An 18,569-nucleotide genomic window follows, 5' to 3' on the forward strand; every position below is an offset into this window, starting at 1 on the left:
TACTACTTTGACCAAGATGATGTAGCGCTGAAGAACTTTGCAAAGTATTTCCTCTACCAGTCCCAGTAGGGGAAACTCCAGAACCAGCTTGGCAGCCCCATCTTTCTGCAAGACATCAAGAAGCCACACCAAGGTGACTGGGAGAGTGGGCTGAAAGTAATGGAGTGTGCTCTGCACTTGGAAAAAAATCTCAGTCAGTCATTACTGAAATTGCACAAGCTAACAACTGACAAGAATGACCCTCATTCATGTGATTTCATTGCAATCCACTACTTGGGAGAACAGGTAAAGTCCATCACACAACTGGGTGATCCCGTAAACAACCCGGGCAAAATGGGGGCCCCAGATTCTGGCATGGAGGAATGTCTTTTTGACAAGCACAGCCCTGGAGACAGTGACAATGAGAGCTAAGTCATACCTGGCTTCCCCCAGACCTGGGAACTGTGGGCATGACTCTTACTGTATTTCAGTTCATGCATGTGTTGGTTATCTGGCCAGAATTTGTACCAAAAAACTACCACCATTTACATCTCAATAAGGTGACTAGTTACTAATGGAACAAGAAAAAAAAAAAAGAAAAAGAAAAAGAAAAACAAGCCAATATCCCCAATCAATGCTTATCACAAATCTTTAAAAATCACCACAATGATAAAGATCACCCAAGATGACCTGGAGAATCTCACTGCATTTTGGACAGCCCTCATTATTAGAAAGACTTCTCTTTGCATGGAGCTGAAAACTCTCCAATTTATTCCTTAAGGTAAGTGGATTTTGTTTCTGGAGCACCCTGTTCATATGCAATCATGTTTGGGGAAGGAGTGAATACATTAACATTTGGAGCTTAATTGATTTCTCTGGTTTCTGCTTGTCCCCTAGGGGGACAGGGAAGGCTGTGAATGGGATATAGACCTGGTCAATTTTCATATGATAAGGCTAAATTAAAGCAGGGAGTAGGGGATCTATCAGGAGATAGAGTGTTGAGCCTGGGATCAGAAGACCTGAGTACAAATTCAGCCTCAGACCCTACCACCTCTATCAACCTGGGCAATTCATTTAACCACCATTTGCCTTAATTCACTGGGGTTAGGAAACAACAAACCACTCCATTGCCTTTGCCAAGAAAACCTCATGGACTGTATGTTCCACATGGCCACAGTCAGACACAAGTGAAAAATACCAAGAAGAGGTATAGCAAAAATTACAAAGAGGTGAGAAGGAGTGGGCTCAGGCTCAAGTTTGGGATCTTACAGTTACTGCCTGGGTGAACTTTCTCGGCCTTGAGCCTTTAATATTCAAAATTGGCAGGTTGAATAAGAGATCTTAAGGACTCTTTCACATTTTACAAGTCTAAAATTTCTTTCACTTCTTAACTGAGCAATTAAATATTACATTCCTGCTATAGAACTCTCGTGGCTTTAAGTAGATCTACAATGGTAGGTGTCACGTTTTCCCTTTAGTAGAATATTTCCCATGCCACCTGTGTCTGCAGATTCCCTTGATTCCCTTATTGAATCTCCCTAGCAGAGGAGAGCATTGTCAGAGCATTAGGAATCCTGTGCTTACACCTGCTAAAATCACAATAGTTTGTCCTTGGTGATAAGGCAGGTATCATATCTTAAGAATTTCTTTTCTTTTCAGACTCTAAAGAGCCAGGGGACATGTCATTATCAAGTCTGAATCTCTGCTGAATACATGAAAATCTTGTCTCTGAAGATTTATCCACATTTTGTATCTATTGAGATATAATCGGTACATTGTGTCAGAGTGAAATATTTCCAGGTTCTTGCAATGGTTGATTGAAAAAATAAAAAATACTAGAAGCCAGAAGAGACCTTGGGTGAGAGAAGAGACTACACATGAAAGAAATTTAACACCACAGTGTGGTGGAATGGACTTTAGTGGTTACCTAAGCCAACCTTATTTCAAAAATGCAGAAATTTTCTCCAAAACACCATAAATTTTAATATTTGAAAATTTGTCCTCTCAACAATCATGTTGAGCTGCTAATGCTGTCGTCTTCATGCTACAGATAAGAAAATTAAAGCTTGGTATGTGAACCCAAATCCAAGTTCTGCAAACTGGCTCCTAGGGAAGGATGACTCCAATCCTCAAAGTGGAGAAATGTCTTTCTGAATGTCACATGGTGCTTTAATAGCAGGGATCCAGAATTCAAGCACAGGCTTCTGATATGCAATCAGATGTTCTCTCCATTGACCTACACAAACTTTCATTGACAAAGGCTTCCTGGCTTCATTTAGTTTGCATAGTTAATATTTGTTTAATTGAACTAAATTGAACTGAGTTCAGCAAATATTCTTCATCATGTCTTGCTTCATTCAAAAGGCACCTGATGCATTTCTATTCTGTGGATGAAAACTATGCTTGCATTTGTTATGATGAGTATGTTGATGGATACCATTTGTAAATCTGAACAAGGCCTTTGACACTGTTACTGGTGAGGCTTATGGAAAGTTATGTCAAAATTTGATTGCCCAAAGAAGTTCATCAATATTGTATGTCAATTTCACGATGGCACATTTGCCCTGGTTCTGGACAATGGACAAAGCTCTCGTGACTTCCCAGTCACTATTGGAGTGAAACAGGGCTGTGTGTTTGTGCCAATGATTATTAACAGGATGTTGTCAGCCATATTGACTAATGCTTTCAGTGAGGATGAGCATGGCATCAAGGTCAACTACCATACTGATGGTAAGTTCTTCAATTTGAAAAGGCTGCAAGACAAGACCAACGTGGAGGGAGTGTTGATGCATGATTTTCTGTTTTCAGATGATTGTGCACACAATGCAGCCTTTGAAGCTGAGATGCAACAAAGCATGGATCAATTCTCTGTTGCCTGTGCTAATTTTGGCCTAATAATTCATACCAAGGAAACACAGGTGCTCCATCAGCCACCACCACACTATCTGTACATGGAACTATAAGTTATAACAAATGGAGAATTTTTGAAAGCTGTGAATAAGTTCACTTATCTTGGTAGTGTACTTTCAGGGATGAACACATTGACAATGAGGTTGATGCACACACTGACAGAGCTTGCTCAGTGTTTGGAAGGCTCTGAAGAAAAATTTGGGAGAGAAGAGGTATCAGACGCACTACCAAATTGAAAGTCTGCAGAGCTATTGCGCTGACCTCATTGTGGCGTGCTTGTGAAACATGAACAGTTTACCAATACTATGCCAAGAAACTGAATTGCTTCCATTGTAACTGTCTTAGGAAGATTCTGAGGATCACCTGGCAGAATAAGGTAGCAGACATTGAAGACCTTCCTTGAGCTGAGCTGCCAAATATTCAAACTATGCTTCCGAGGGTGCAACTGTGAAGAGCTGGCCAAGATGTGTGAATGCAAAATGTTAGCTTCCCAAAAATACTATATTATGGAGAATTCTCATGGGGCAGGAGATCAAATGGTGGCCAGAAGAAATGATACCAGAACACTCTCAAGAACTTTAGATTTGACTGTGCAACATTGGAAACACTGGAAGAGGACCACTCAGCATGGCATGCCCACATCAGAAAGTGTGCTGTGCACTTTGAGCAAAGGAGGTAGAGACAGCACAAACCAAACACAGGATTCAAAAATTTGGAATGTTTACCCCAAATATTCACATGGACTCTCTGTGCCCCACCTGTGGTAGAGCATTTGGAGCTCATATTGGTGTGATCAGCCACAGTCAGACACACTGAAATTTCACTTTATCTGGAAAATTACATCCAGAAACAAAAAAAAACGAAAACAAATACCCAAAAACAAAGACACATAAACAAACAAACAAAAACCTTCCAAGAGATCCTTGTAAAAATCCCCACTTCCAAGAAAGTCACTCTAAGATAAGAATCCCTCCTCCAAAAGCATCCTCCTGCTCCACACGGAAACACATTCCAGAGAAGCTCTTTGCAACTAAATACACCTACTCATGCAAGTTTTGCTGTCATATGAACTCCAACAGTGACATTTTCCAGGTCTAGCTATTGTGCTAACAGCCTAACAATTGAATTTAATCTACTTTCCTAAGTGCTAAGTTTTATCTAGAACAGGCATTTAATCATAGCAACAACAATGGCCTTTTCTAAAGCTTTAAAATCAAGAATTGACCTACACCTACATACATGGCTGCCAATACATGTGATGTTGAAGGGATGCTGAAAGAACCCTGAACTCACAATCATGCTCCTTTTGAACAGCTAAACGATTTCAACCTTTTATTTTTGCCAAGTCACAGAATCAATATTGGAAGGAAAACCCAAAGTTTCTTTGAAATAATTCATATAATTCATCAACAAAGAGACTCTTCAACAATACACCCAATCGACCAGAAGAGCAGGGAAAGGGAGTCTCTGAGGTTTCCTCCTTCCACAGTGCTTATACAGAACCCACTCCTCGATTTCTTCCCAGAGCTGCCCTTACGTACCTGTCCACCTACACCTCCACTAACCAACACTTCGTTCCCTCCTCCCTTTGATGCAGCAGAAGCAGCTCAGCCACCCCCACCTCCTGGCCCCTGGCCTCAGCTGCCATCGCTGCCTCTACCACTTCCCCAACTTCAACCCCACCCACTGCACAGCCTCCACTGCTGCCATGACCACATCAGCCCCCTATCAGGTGCAGCAGAACTACCACCAGGACTTGGAAGCTGCCATCAACTGCTAGATCAAAAGGGAACTCTATGCCTCCCATGTCTAACTCTCCATGTCTTACTACTTACACCAAGATGAAGTAGCATTGAAGAACTTTGGGAACTACTTCCCCTACCAGTCTCAGGAGGAAAGACAGCATGCTGAGAAGCTGATGAAACTCCGGAACCAGCTTGGCAGCCCCATCTTCCTGCAAGATATGAAGAAGCCACACCAAGGTGACTGAAAGAGTGGGTTGAATGCAGTGGAATACGCTCTGCACTTGGAAAAAAATGTCAATCACTCATTACTGGAATTGCACAAGCTGACAAATGACAAGAATGACCCCATTTATGTGATTTCATCTAAACCCACTATTTGGACGAACAGGTAAAGTCCATCAGACAACTGGGTGATCACATAGCCAACCTTTGCAAAATGGGCACCCCAGATTCTAGCACAGAGGATTATCTTTTTGACAAGCACACCCTTGGGCACAGTGACAATGAGAGCTAAGCCAACTTGGCTTCCCCACATCTGGGAACTGTGTGCATGACCATTCCTATCTTTCAGTGCACGTATATTTTGGTTATCTGGCCATAAGTTTTACCCAAAAATTACCACCATTTACATCTCAATAAAGCGACTAGTTACACATCCAAAAAAAAAATGAATATAAAGCCAATATCCCCAATCGATGATTATCTTAAACCTTTGAAGATCACCACCATGATGAAGATCACCTAGGATGACCTGAGGAATCTCATTGCATTTTGGACAGCCCTCATTATTAGAAAATCTTCTCTTTGTATGGAGCTGAAAACTCTAAAATTTATTCCCAAGGTAAGGGGATTTTCTTTCTGAAGACCCTGTTCTTATGCAATCATGTGTGGGGAAGATTTGAATACATGAACACTTGGACCTTATTTGATTTTCTCTGGTTTCTAGTTGTCCCTTAGGGGAATTGGGAAGGCTGTGAATGGGATATAGACCTGGTCAATTTTCATATGATAAGGCTATGTCAAAGCAGGGAGTAGTGTATCTATCAGTACATAGAGTGTTGAGCCTGGGATCGGAAGACCTGAGTACAAATTCAGCCCCAGACCCTACCAGCTCTATCACCCTGGGCAATTCACTTAACCTCCATTTTCCTCAATCCACTGGGGTTTGGAAATGGCAAACCAATCCATTATCTTTGCCAAGAAAACCCCATGGATTGTGTGGTCCACATGGCCACAGCCAGATACAAGTGAACAATACCAAGAAGACGTATAGCAGAAACCACAAAGAGCTGAGAAGGAGTGAGCCTTGGCTCAAGTCTGGGATCTTACACTTACTAGCTGGCTGACCTTTCTGGGCCTTGAGTCTTTAATATTCAAAATTGGCAGGTTGAATAAGATATCTTACAGACTCTTTCACATTTTACAAGTCTAAAATTTCTTATAACTCTTAACTAAGCAATTGAATACTCGAGTTCTGGAATGGAATTCTCTTTGCTTTAAGTAGATCTGCAATATTAGGGGTCACATTTTTTCTTTAGCAGAATATTTCCCATGCCACCTGTGTCTGCAGATTCCCTTGATTCCCTTATTGAATCTCCCTAGCAGAGGAGAGCATTGTCAGAACATTAGGAATCCTATGCTTACACCTGCTAAAATCACAATAGTTTGTCCTTGGTGAGAAGACAGGTGTCATGTCTTAAGAATTTGTTTTCTTTTCAGCCTCAGAAGAGGCAGGGAGCACATCATTATCGGATCTGAATTTCTGCTGAATATATGAAAATCTTGTCTCTGAAGATTTATCCACATTTTATGTCTATTGAGGTATTATCGGTACATTGTTTCATAGTGAAATATTTCCAGGTCCCTGAAATGGTTGATTATAAAAATAAAAAAGACTAGAAGCTAGGAGAGACCTTGGGTGAGAAAAGAGATTACACCTGAAAGACATTTAACACCATATTGAGGTGGAATGGACTTTAGGGGTTATCTAAGTCAACCCTTATTTGAAAAATGAAGACATTTTCTCCAAAAAGCCATCAATTTTAATATTTGCAAACTTTTTCCTGCCAGCTATCATGTTGAGCTTCTAATATCATTGTCTTTCATGCTATATATGAGAAAATTAAACCTCAATATTTGAGCCCAAACCCAAGTTGCGCAATCTAGCTCCTAGGGAAGGATGTCTCCAACCCCCAAAGTAGAGAAATACCCTTCTGAGTGTCACATGAGACTTGCCCAGGATCACACAGAGTAACTGGCAGAGCAGGTATTTGAATGAGTCTCTTTAGGTCCCAAGTCCAGTCTTCTTTCTGCTTTAATACTTTTTTGGGGCCTTAGTTTAATCATCTGTAAACTGGAAGTCATAATTTCTGCCTTACATTTTTCACAAGGCAGTTATGAATAAGCCATTTTTATAAACTGTAGAGAGATATATAGCATGTGAACTTTGCTTTTATAGCTTTTAATATTCCTGTGCTGTAGCATCTAATCCCTCTCAATTTTCCCCCTTTCCTAATCCTCGTCTATAACTTCCAAATACCCAGATTCCTGCTTAAGGACTCATCTGAGTGGAAAACATGGAGGACAGAAGCAAAGCTAAAACCTTGAAGGCTATTCAGAAGCCTCATGCTGAGGGGTTATACTTGCTTTGCTTCACCTAAGAAGACAGAACTAAAAACAACTGAAAGAAATTGCAAACAGGCAGATTGAGGAGAAATATTAGGGAAATTTGAGTGGAAATTTAAGTGAAATGAGTAACCTCCTTGGGTTATAACAATTTCCCTGTCAATGGAAGCATTTAAGTAGAAATGGGATGACCACTTACTGGGGAATCTATAGAGGAAACAGGATAGGCTGCTCAGGGGTAGAGTGGTGTAGGCTACCTCTGTGATGACATTCAATGTAAGGGTCTATTGTTCCAAGAATGGAGAGCCCCTGTCCCTAAGTCACTGGTCATATGGCAGAGGAGATACTCAACCAATCAACATTCCTTCCGTACCTATCATGCACTTTACACAGTGCTCAACTCTGAGCATAAAAAGGAAAAAATAGAAAGAGTCCTGCCATCAAGGAGCACACATAGACAAATAAGAATTTACAATACAAAGCATCATATGCCATGGGTCAAATGAGTGGCAAAGACAGTGTTTCCAGCAGGGTAGCAACTTAGCAAAGCCTAGCAGAATTGTTTTCAGGTGATCAAAGAGAGGAGAGATCCCTTTCAGCTGAGATCATCAGAGAAGTCTTCATGGAAGAAGTAAAATTGGAGTTGGATCTGGTATAAAAGTATCATGTTTGTTTCAGTTGAATGACAAGGGTAGAAGCCAGGTAGCAAAAGGTGAAAAGTAAGGATCGGACTTGGAAAGTTTCATTGGGGAAAATCTTCGTGGATGAGATTTGAATTGACTTTTGAAAAATGGATAGGATTTAGAAATGCAAAGATTTGGGGGAACTGGAAAAGAAAGTTTTGCAAGTGAAAAAAATGCAGAGTGGAGAAAGTACAAGACAAAGCTCAGTGAATAAATTTGGCTAAACCAAAGGCTATATGTAAGAGAGAAAGAAGCCTGGAATGGTTCAGAGATGAGAACTGATAATCAGGATCTGATCAAAGAACTCACATATGAAGGGCAGCTTAGGCTACCAGGGGAAATACTTACAATACGATGAATAATTATAGTTTGCATTCCTGTAACTCTTTCAAGAGAGGACAGATAGAGAGATAAACGATACATACATACATCCTGTGCCAAGTGCTAGTGATACAAATACAATTAAAAAGAAAGCGTGTGCCTTCAAGGGGCTTCCATTCCAGCCTGTGAAGAGAATATATAAAAGCAAGCTGGGAAGTGGAGGAGGAGAAAGTACATGCTGGTTGGTGGGGAAGGCTTTATAGTTACAATGTACGTTGGCACTTATCATTTTCATCTGCGCCTAGTAGTAACTGTGAATCTCTATCTGATATACAGGGAAGCCTTGAGACATGACTATGTCCAAATAGGGCAAATGCCAGTCCTATCCCACCTTGAAATTCAATAAATTCAGTTAATTATTTATTCAGTACCTATTGTGTAAAGATAACTATACTTGGTTCTAGCACACATACAAATTGGGAAAGACCAGTATGTTGAGTAAGGGAGGTGTTCATTCTGTCTTCCTCCACACGAGTCATAATACAGCTGGTTGATTGTGCCTAGTTCTCTGCATCGCATAACACAAAGACCTCAGATCAGTTGGGTCATGTCCAGAGAAATGTGACTAGGATGGTAAGGGAACTGAAAGCCTTACTACATGACTGGCTAAAGGAATTGGAGATGTTTAGACTGCAGAAAAGAAGACCAAATTAGATGAAGAAACAGGGATCTTCAAATCTATTAAGGGCTGTCATGCAGAAGAGAAATCAAAGTTTTCTTTTACTTGCCCCTAGAAGGCAAAACTAGGACTACTGAGTAGAATTCATAAGGAAGAATACATTGGAAAAACATAAAAGTTTCCTAAATGTGAGTGTCATGCTTAAGTGGACTAAGCTGCTTTGTGAGTTAGTGTGGGAGTTCTCCATGAGTGGGAGCTTTCAAGCACAGACTGTCTGCTCACCTGTTAAAGTAGCTATAGATGAGAGCTTTGCTTTAGGCAGGGGCTAGACAAGACTATCTCCAAAGTGTCTTCCAACTCCTCAGGGAGTTTGTAATCCAGCAGGGGATTCCATTTCCACACATTATATAATACAAAATTATGCTTAAAGAAGCATTCTAATTAACAAATTTCTTTGTAAGAGTTGATGAAGTAGAAAGAGTGCTCAACTTCAAATCTGAGAAGATCCGAGTTTGAATCCAGGTACTGCCAGTTACTTTCTAGCAACAGGCAAGTCATGTAGCTGTCTGAGATTCAGTTTCCTTATCTTTAAAATGGGGGTGATAATATCATACTCCCTGTGTCCCAAGGCTATTGTAAAGAAAGGCTTGGTAAAAGATAAAGTTTTACTATATACTCAAGAATTATTCTTGGTGACAAGGATCTAACATTTTGACCTGTCCATGGTTTTCCCTTTGCTTCCTTAGGTAGAGGGCAGAATCTGTGTGAGAAGCTTCTGTGCTCCTGTGATCAGTGTATGGCTGCTGAGTGTATGGCTGCTGCAGACTTCAATGAGAGTCACAGGTTCTGGAGTAGATCCAGGTGCCAGGAGAATGGAACACTGTGTGAAGACAGTCACCATGAATGGCCTTTGCCTCCCACTGGTTTAGAAACCAGGAGCTTAAGCTCTGAAGAAAACAGCAATGAAGAGTCTGTTCCTTCCCTCACAGGGAGTTTCAGAAGAAAGAAGAGATTCTTGGGAAAGCCATTTGACAATGCTGTTTCCAGGCCAGCCCACGGACAATTATTTGTTTCTTTCATCAGTGAAAAACACCATAAACAGGTCATCTAGATCTATATTATTCCAAATTTAAACTCTCTAAAGCCTAGGATGGCTCACCTGTTGAATCATAATAATGACTCTTCTACATTTCCCCCCACAGGTGTGATGGGAAAATTGATTGAGAAAGTAAAGAAGATGCTTTGAAAGTTAGAATTCCTACACACACATGAGGCCTCATTATTACCAGACTTCTTAGAATCCAAGATCAGAGGGGTCTGGATGTACCTCTTTGTCTGATTTGTACTGAATGTATTGTATCATGGAAATTAAATAAAAATTCAAATTCATTTCCCCACTTTAGATGACGATGCACCAGTGGTGCTGGGGGTATATATGGGAGAATGGCTGAGGGAATCACTACCTGAACACTTAGTGTTTGAATACTATTCCTAGGAAAGCTGAGCAATGATAAACCTAAAGTTAGCAGTTCAGGTAAAGGAAGTTCTAGTTAAGTTAGGTATCACTTACTTTCAGGCAAGTAGGTAGCACAATGAATAGAGTGTTGGGTCTGAAGTCAGGATCTCATCTTCCTGAGTTCAAATCTGGCCTTAGACACTTATTGTGTGACCCTGACTAAGTCACTTAACCCAGTTTGCCTCAGGTTCCTCATGTGTAAAATGAACTGGAGAAGGAAATGGCACAGCATTCTCACATCTTTGCCAAGAAAACTCTAAATATGGTCATGAAGTGTCAGACACAAATGAAAAACAACTGAACAATAAAAAAAAAACAACCCACTTCTACATTAGCACCCATGTGACTGGGTAACTAGTAATTCCCCAGTCATAGAGATAGAAATGTAATGTGGTGCAATGAGAGGAACTGAGCTGGGAGGCAGAAGACTTACCTCATGGTGCAGTCACTGAGCAAATTGCTTTCCCTTCCTGGTCCCTCATTGCTTCTTCTGGAAAATGAGGGAATTCGACTCTTTTCTAGCTCTAACAATATATAACAAATTCTACTCAATTTGACTTAAATTCACCACCTGCTCTTGAGAGCTTTCTTTTATGGGATTGTATGTGAGGAGCACAGTTCAGTCAGTGCAACAAAAGACACGTCTTAAACAAAGTACATTCTCAACAACACTTTGAAAAGAAATCTGACACTACATATGACTGTTTTTTTGTTTTAGAGACGATTCAGGCTTTCAGAGACTTTGTGTAATTAAAAATATGCTTTTATTTCACAACTTAAAGCCTACAAACTTTAGGTAAGAAAATTTTTAACCTCATATATCTCAGAGTGGAAAAAATATTTATATAATCAGAAAATACAATACTCAGAATTAGAAGATACTTCAGAGTTCATGTAGTCGAACTCATCCCTACTTTATTCATGGGTCTCTGTATGTTTGGTGTTCATCCAAAATTTGCTCCAACATTCTTCATGATGGAGATCTTGTTACTTCTTAAAGCAACCTTGTTGGACCCTTGTCTTATGATGAACAAAAACGTGCACCTTCCCCTTCAGTGACCCCACTAATTCTCCATTCTAAGCCAAGGCATGCCATGAAGTATAACTTTAAATAACTTCCGGTACAACCCACTCTAAGGCAACCAATCTGAACACTATTATTTTACCGTGCTGTCTCCTCTCCCAAAATACCTCCCCCACCTCAAGAAGTGCAGGACTCAAATACTACATAGAATTCTATTTCATTAGATAAATGCTTTGTCAGTCTACTACATTACAAAAACCCATTGTCCCTTTTCCCTCTAAAGGAGAATAGTTTTTAAATTAGTCCTTTATATTTAATGGAAACATTCTTTCCCAAGAATAGGTTTTGAAAGATATCGAAGGGATGTGTATACAGCATAAGCTTTTCAGGCATCTGATAGTGGTCAGAGAATGACCAAGGCTGGAAAGGATAGGGGAGGCTTGAGGTGTTGAAGATCTATGAGTTGATAATTTATGAAATTATGAAATGGGTGCAAGCATGTCCAGCGTTTTGGGTACTTGCCAGAAAACACCATAAATTGACAGTGAGACAGGATGTGGCAATCACACTTTCGTTAAACAGAATATGGGGGCAAAAAGTCTGTAAAGAAAGAGTCAAATGGTGAAGAGTGATACAGAGACAGATCTCATAGAAATGGAGTGGTGAAGGAAGGCAGATGGTGTGGAGTAAAGGATAGGGAAAGGGAGAGGAAGAGAATATGACTCAAGTAAACATGGACTAGAGGTGGCCAGCATGAACCTGATTCAAATAGAAGAGTACTGGGGTTGGGGACGAGACAAGAGTCTCTCTATGACACTTTGGAGATAGTCCATTGACATATCCACATCATCTCAAAGTCATCAGCTGATCTGGAACTATGGAGGCTGGATTTTGTCTGGAATTCCCATATCACGGGATCACAACCTTGACATCACCACCTAGATGGTTTCCCCTGATCCAGGACATATTACGAAGATATGAATTTTGGTTCACATATGATACAATGTGCAAATCATGCTCCTTTGACCTTTGAGACAGTTTGTACATGGCTTTCAGGCTCCTCTTTGCAATCTCACTTCCTGCTATTGTCCCTTTATAAATTTTGGTTCACATATGATACAATGTGCAAATCATGCTCCTTTGACCTTTGAGACAGTTTGTACATGGCTTTCAGGCTCCTCTTTGCAATCTCACTTCCTGCTATTGTCCCTTTATACCAATTACCTATAAATTTACTGAGCAGACTGATTAGAAAGAGGGGACCAGAATAAAGTACAATTTTAACACAATCTATTTCGTCCACTGCCTAATTTTATCAAAACTCTGCTCGGCTTAAACACATTTCTAGCTGGAGCTTAAGTCATTAGGAATTCAATATTCCCTAGGTGTACATGGCTGAATATCAGTCCTTTAAACAAATACTTTCTATAATTCTATACATAGGTATCTTGGAACAAACAACTTGGTTGCCCTGCCAATGCTCCAATGAAATGGTAATTCTCTCTCTTCCCATCTATTTCCAGGCTTCCAGGTCTTTCTTAGAGTCCCAACCAAAATGCCATGTTCTGCAAGAAGCCTACCTCAATACTGCTTCATGTTAGTGACTTCCCTTTGTTCATTTTCTAACATTTATCTTGATTATATTTTCTTTGCCCATACTTCTTTGCTTGTTGCTTGGCTACACGAATGTAAAAAGGGCACAGAAGGTCACTTACCTTCAGATGAGTATGACATAACTTAGAAAGTGATGGTTTGGGTGGGGAAAGAAGAGAAAGGAGGATGGAGGGTAAGGGGATCAAAAGGGACAGGGTAGGCTCCTGCTTCAGGGGTGGTGGAAATAATAGGATCATACCTTAAGAACTAGAAAATTGATTGGTAGAGAAACACTTCAGTTTTCCTCTTTTGGATATGAAGAAACTGGGGCCCAGAGAAGAAAGTGTCTGAGGTCATGAAGTTAGCATGTGTTTCTTCTAACCCCATGTCTGGTGCTCTTTCACTTGGTAGAGATTTCAGACAAATCAAGTCAACAAGCACTTTTATATATGTTAATGTGAAGGTTGTAAGTTCAATTCCGTGTGGACGGTCTCGGGCGGGTAAAGGTGGGAGCTTCTAAATCTTAGAGTTCTTACGCGGCCCCCCAGGAAAACAGCAGGGAATCGACAAGGTCAGACTGAGCTAGCTCGGCTAGCTCGGGTATTTCCGCCTCTTCCCGGGAGATACGTGATGGGTGGAGCCTCCCTGCTCTTGAGGCTGTCCCGGATTGGACACACCTGTTGTCTCCTAACAGGCTCGATATTGATATGTAAACTACACGACAGAGGGCTTAAGTAGGTCCAGGAAAGCCCGAAAAAGCTCTTGGGCGGAGGGCCACGTGTGAGCTTACTAGGCTCCCCATTTTCCTCTCTCTTCTCTCCCCTCCCCCTCTCTCCTCACTTATACTTCTACTTCCAATCTCTTATTGTAAGATCTTTGCCTCCTTGGGAGGTCCTTCTCTCTCTCCCTCCTAAGGAAGAAGCCCCTGCACTTGTAACCGAGACCCTGAAATAAAGCTCAACCCTTGTTCGACTCTGGAACGTCCTTTCTCTCATATGCGCACCCGGCGTGGCCAGCCAAAGACGTCGGGAGGTGAGGTAAGAAAGACTCGGGTAGCCCACAGGCCTCTAGGCCTGGCAGTTGGCGTCTCCGAACAGAGGACAGACACAGATTCCTGGGTGCTTTGGGAACACCCGGAAGGGGCTGTGAAAGAGGCGAGTCCCGAATCCTAGATTCGGAAGGAGAGAGAGTGAGAGTAGCTTCCCACACCCATGGGAAAAGGGCAGGGATGGGGAATCAATTGCCAGTAATAAAGCCAGAGGAACAGGAGGTCTGGGCTGAGATACTTTACAGGGAATGCAGGGAGGCGGGGGTCACTATAAAGTTAAACGACCTCCGAGAATTTTGTAAAAGGATTTGGAAAGTTTCTCCTTGGCTCAAGCAGACAGGAATATCAAGAGAAAGATGGGGAGCGGTCGGAGAACAAATGACCGCTTATGAGCAACAATGCCCCGGGGAGCTGGAGGATTTAGATTTCCTGATATACGGTGTAATTAAGAGCCTTTTGGAAGGGCCGGAGAGATTATCGGTCCAATATTTTTTCACAGTGTGAGGGGCTATTGACCACCATTAATAACAGAACACATCCTTTTTATGTTTTACATGTGCGCTCACATACTAATGGCACAGGACCAATTTTTGAAGGGAATCAAATAGCTGACAATTCACTATTCCTTGTAGGGCACACTGTGGAACCACAGGAAGGGCCCAAAAGGCTCATGATAGGTTCCACCTAGCCACAGAAGCCCTCTGCAAATTATATGGGATAACTCAGGAACAGGCCAGAAACATTGTTAAGAGCTGTCTCCAATGTATCCCATTCCACCCATCTCTAGACCAGGGTGTCAATCCTCGTGGCTTGGCACCCAATGAAATTTGGCAAATGGATGTCACCCATCTTAAGGGCCAGTGCATACATGTGACAGTTGACACATGGTCCGGATTCCTTATGGTGACTTTACAGCCAGGTGAATCAAGTGCTAAAGTAATTCAACATCTTTGGCACTGTTTTTCTGTTTCAGGTTTACCCTTAGAAATAAAGACAGATAACGGTCCTGCCTATACTTCTCAAACCCTTACACACTTCCTCCGCGATCTAGGGATTCGACATGTTACAGGAATCCCCTACAATCCACAAGGCCAGGCCATAGTGGAAAGGGCCAATCTCACCTTAAAGGCGATTCTCGCTAAACAAAAAAGGGGGAGATTAAGAGGTCGCCTAACACAATCAGAGCTTGATACAGCTGTGTATACACACAATTTTTTGCATATCTCAAAAAACTCACATACTACTCCAGCTATGAGACATTTTGTGACTATTCCAAGACAACCCCGCAAGGAAAGTAATACCCAGGCTGGAAATAAGGACACATGGGCCATGGTAAAGGATATGGCCTCAGGGAAATGGCAAGGTCCGTATAAGATACTAATATGGGGTCCAGGGTATGTTTGTGTCTCCACAGGAAAAGGGAATGCGTGGATTCCCATTAGAAGGATCCGTAGGTGGGAACCGATGTCGGAGACGGCGGAGACGCAGGAGGCAGAGACCCCGGAGAGCCCGGAGACCCCGGAGAAGGATCATGAACCACCTGAGCCTGCTGCTGATAGCTTTAACCTTGCTGCCCAGAGAGGAAGCAGCACTCATCACAACCACTGACATTGCTGACCACTCCATCTAGGCATCTCTTTCCACCGGCTGAAGGAGGACTTTGATATCACAAACCCAGGACACTGGGGGGGAAGGGGTGACCAACTTTTCGCCTGAATACCACAGGCTTGGCCGTTGAGATCCATTTGCATGACTGAGGGGGTGGTGATGTGTAAGGCGCCAGCACTAGCTGCTTCTCTTAGAAAATGCTTTGGAATTAGTGATTGCCCTTTCTCTTGCTGTAACTCAGCCATTTAGTTTCATCTTTGTTTTGTCTGATGCCTCCCTTTGTCAGTTGTGCTAGCTGCAGATTTCTGTGTAAATGAAGTCTTGTTGTGAGGTGCTCATATGCTAAAGGCCTTCCTAACCCACTTAAGCCTCCAACCGCTGTTTACTCTAGAGCCAGGTGCGCTCCGCGCATAACAAAGAAGGGGAGATGTGAAGGTTGTAAGTTCAATTCCGTGTGGACGGTCTCGGGCGGGTAAAGGTGGGAGCTTCTAAATCTTAGAGTTCTTACGAGGCCCCCCAGGAAAACAGCAGGGAATCGACAAGGTCAGACTGAGCTAGCTCGGCTAGCTCGGGTATTTCCGCCTCTTCCCGGGAGATACGTGATGGGTGGAGCCTCCCTGCTCTTGAGGCTGTCCCGGATTGGACACACCTGTTGTCTCCTAACAGGCTCGATATTGATATGTAAACTACGTGACAGAGGGCTTAAGTAGGTCCAGGAAAGCCCGAAAAATCCTCTTGGGCGGAGGGCCACGTGTGAGCTTATTAGGCTCCCCATTTTCCTCTCTCTTCTCTCCCCTCCCCCTCTCTCCACGCTTGTACTTCTACTTCCAATCTCTTATTGTAAGATCTTTGCCTCCTTGGGAGATTCTCTTTCCCTCCTAAGGAAGAATTCCCCTGAATTCTAGACCCTGAAATAAAGCTCAACCCTTGTTCGACTCTGGAACGTCCTTTCTCTCATACAAGCATCCGGTTTGGCCAACTGAAGACCTCGGGAGGTGAGGTAAGAAGATTCGGGTAGCCCTCAGGCCTCTAGGCCTGGCAGTTAAGTCTTCATGATATAAAAAAAGGCAAAAATTGGACCTTATAATCTCCCCATCTATGCAAATACTGAGAAAACTCACAAGAATAACAAATATTGTCTTTTCATGTAGGAATGTAAACCATTCAATGTTAGAAACTCCTTTATGTTTTCTCTTTCCTGTTTACCTTTTCATGCTTCTCCTGATTCTTGTGTTTGAAAGTCAAATTTTCTATTCAGTTCTGGTCTTTTCATCAAGAATGCTTGGAAGTGAAGCCAAGACAGCAGATTAGAAATATGCACATACACTAACTCTTCCCCCACAGTACATAAGATACCTGTAAGGAATGACTCTCAACAAATTCTAGAGAAGCAGAAGCCACAGAACAACAAAGTGGAGAAGGTTTCCAGCCCAGGGTGACCTGAAAGGCCTACAGGAAAGGTCTCTCACAATGGACTTACTAAAGTTGAACTGTTTACATTCGTACATGAAAAGACAATATTTGTAACTCTTGAAACTTTTTTCAGTATCTGGGTAGTTGGTGGGATTATCCACACACATCCAAACATACACTCACAACCACAAACACACACACATAGAGAGAAAGAGGGTCCTACATGTTTTCTCTTTCCTGTTTATCTTTTCATGCTTCTCTTCATTCTTGAGTTTGAAAGTCAAATGTTCTATTCGGTTCTGGTCTTTTGATCAAGAATGCTTAAAAGTCCTCTACATGATTGAATGACCATTTTTCCCCTGAAGTATTATACTCAGTTTTGGTGGGTAAGTGAATCTTGGTTTTAATCCCAGTTCCTTTGAGTTCTGGAATATCATATTCCAAGCCCTTTGCTCCCTTAATGTAGAAGCTGCCAGATCCTGCATTTTGCTAGTTTTCTTTCTGCAATACTCAAATTGCTTGTAATATTTTCTCCTTGACATGGGAACTCTGGAATTTGGCTACAGTATCCTTGGAAATTTGTCTTTTCAGATATCTTTCAGGAGGTGATGTGAGGATTCTTTCAATATTTATTTTGCCCTCTGCTTCTAGAATATGAGGACAGTTTTCTTTGATAATTCCATGGAAGATAATGTCTTTGCTCTTCTTTTTTTTTGATCATGGTTCTCAGGTAGTCCTATAATTTTTAAGTTGTCTCTCCTGGAATTATTTTCCAGGTCACTTGTTTTTCCAATGAGAGATTATACATTATCTTCTATATTTTTATTCTTTTGTTTTGTTTTGTGATTTCTTTGTTTATCATAAAGTCGTTAGCTTCCACATGTTCAATCCTAATTTTTAAAGAAGTATTTTCTTCAGTGAGCTTTTGAACCTCTTTTGCTATTTGGCTAATTTTGCTTTGTAAAGTATTCTTCTCCTCGTTGGCTTTTTGGAAGTCTTTCACCCATTGAGTTAGACTATTTTTAAAGGTGTTATTTTCTGTAGCATTTTTTTGGATCTCCTTAACAAGCTATTGACTTCCTTTTTGTGATTTTCTTGCAGCATTCTCATTTCGCTTCCCAAATTTTCCTCCACCTCTCTTACTTGAATTTCAAAATCATTTGTGAGCTCTTCCATGGCCTAAGACCTTTGCATATTTATTTTGGGGGTTTTGGATGCATAAGCCTTGACTTCCTCTGATGTTATGCTTTGTTCTTCCTCATCTGAAAGATGGAAGAAAATATATGTTCGCCACAAAAGTAACCTTCTATATATTGTGTTACCTTTTCTCCCTTTTTTTTGTTGAATTTTCCCAGCCGGTTTCCTGACCTCTGTTAAGAGAAGGGTATATTCTGGGCACCTGTATATTCTCAGTTCCTCCTGTGG

General features: G+C 41.5%; 1 long non-coding RNA gene and 1 pseudogene across 1 annotated transcript in view; one reads left to right on the plus strand and one right to left on the minus strand.

The window, feature by feature from the left end:
- The window catches only part of LOC140500475 (uncharacterized), a 32,662-nt gene extending 27,848 nt beyond the window's left edge, over positions 1 to 4,814 (minus strand). Inside the window, exon 1 of the long non-coding RNA XR_011965752.1 lies at positions 4,725 to 4,814. This is a non-coding gene — a long non-coding RNA (uncharacterized lncRNA). The remainder of the gene's footprint in view (positions 1 to 4,724) is intronic.
- LOC140500467 (ferritin heavy chain-like) lies at positions 12 to 10,331 on the plus strand (annotated as a pseudogene).
- The last annotated feature ends 8,238 nt before the right edge of the window (positions 10,332 to 18,569 follow it).

Source organism: Notamacropus eugenii, chromosome 4 (genome assembly GCF_028372415.1).
Source record: "Notamacropus eugenii isolate mMacEug1 chromosome 4, mMacEug1.pri_v2, whole genome shotgun sequence".
Lineage (NCBI taxonomy): Eukaryota > Metazoa > Chordata > Mammalia > Diprotodontia > Macropodidae > Notamacropus > Notamacropus eugenii.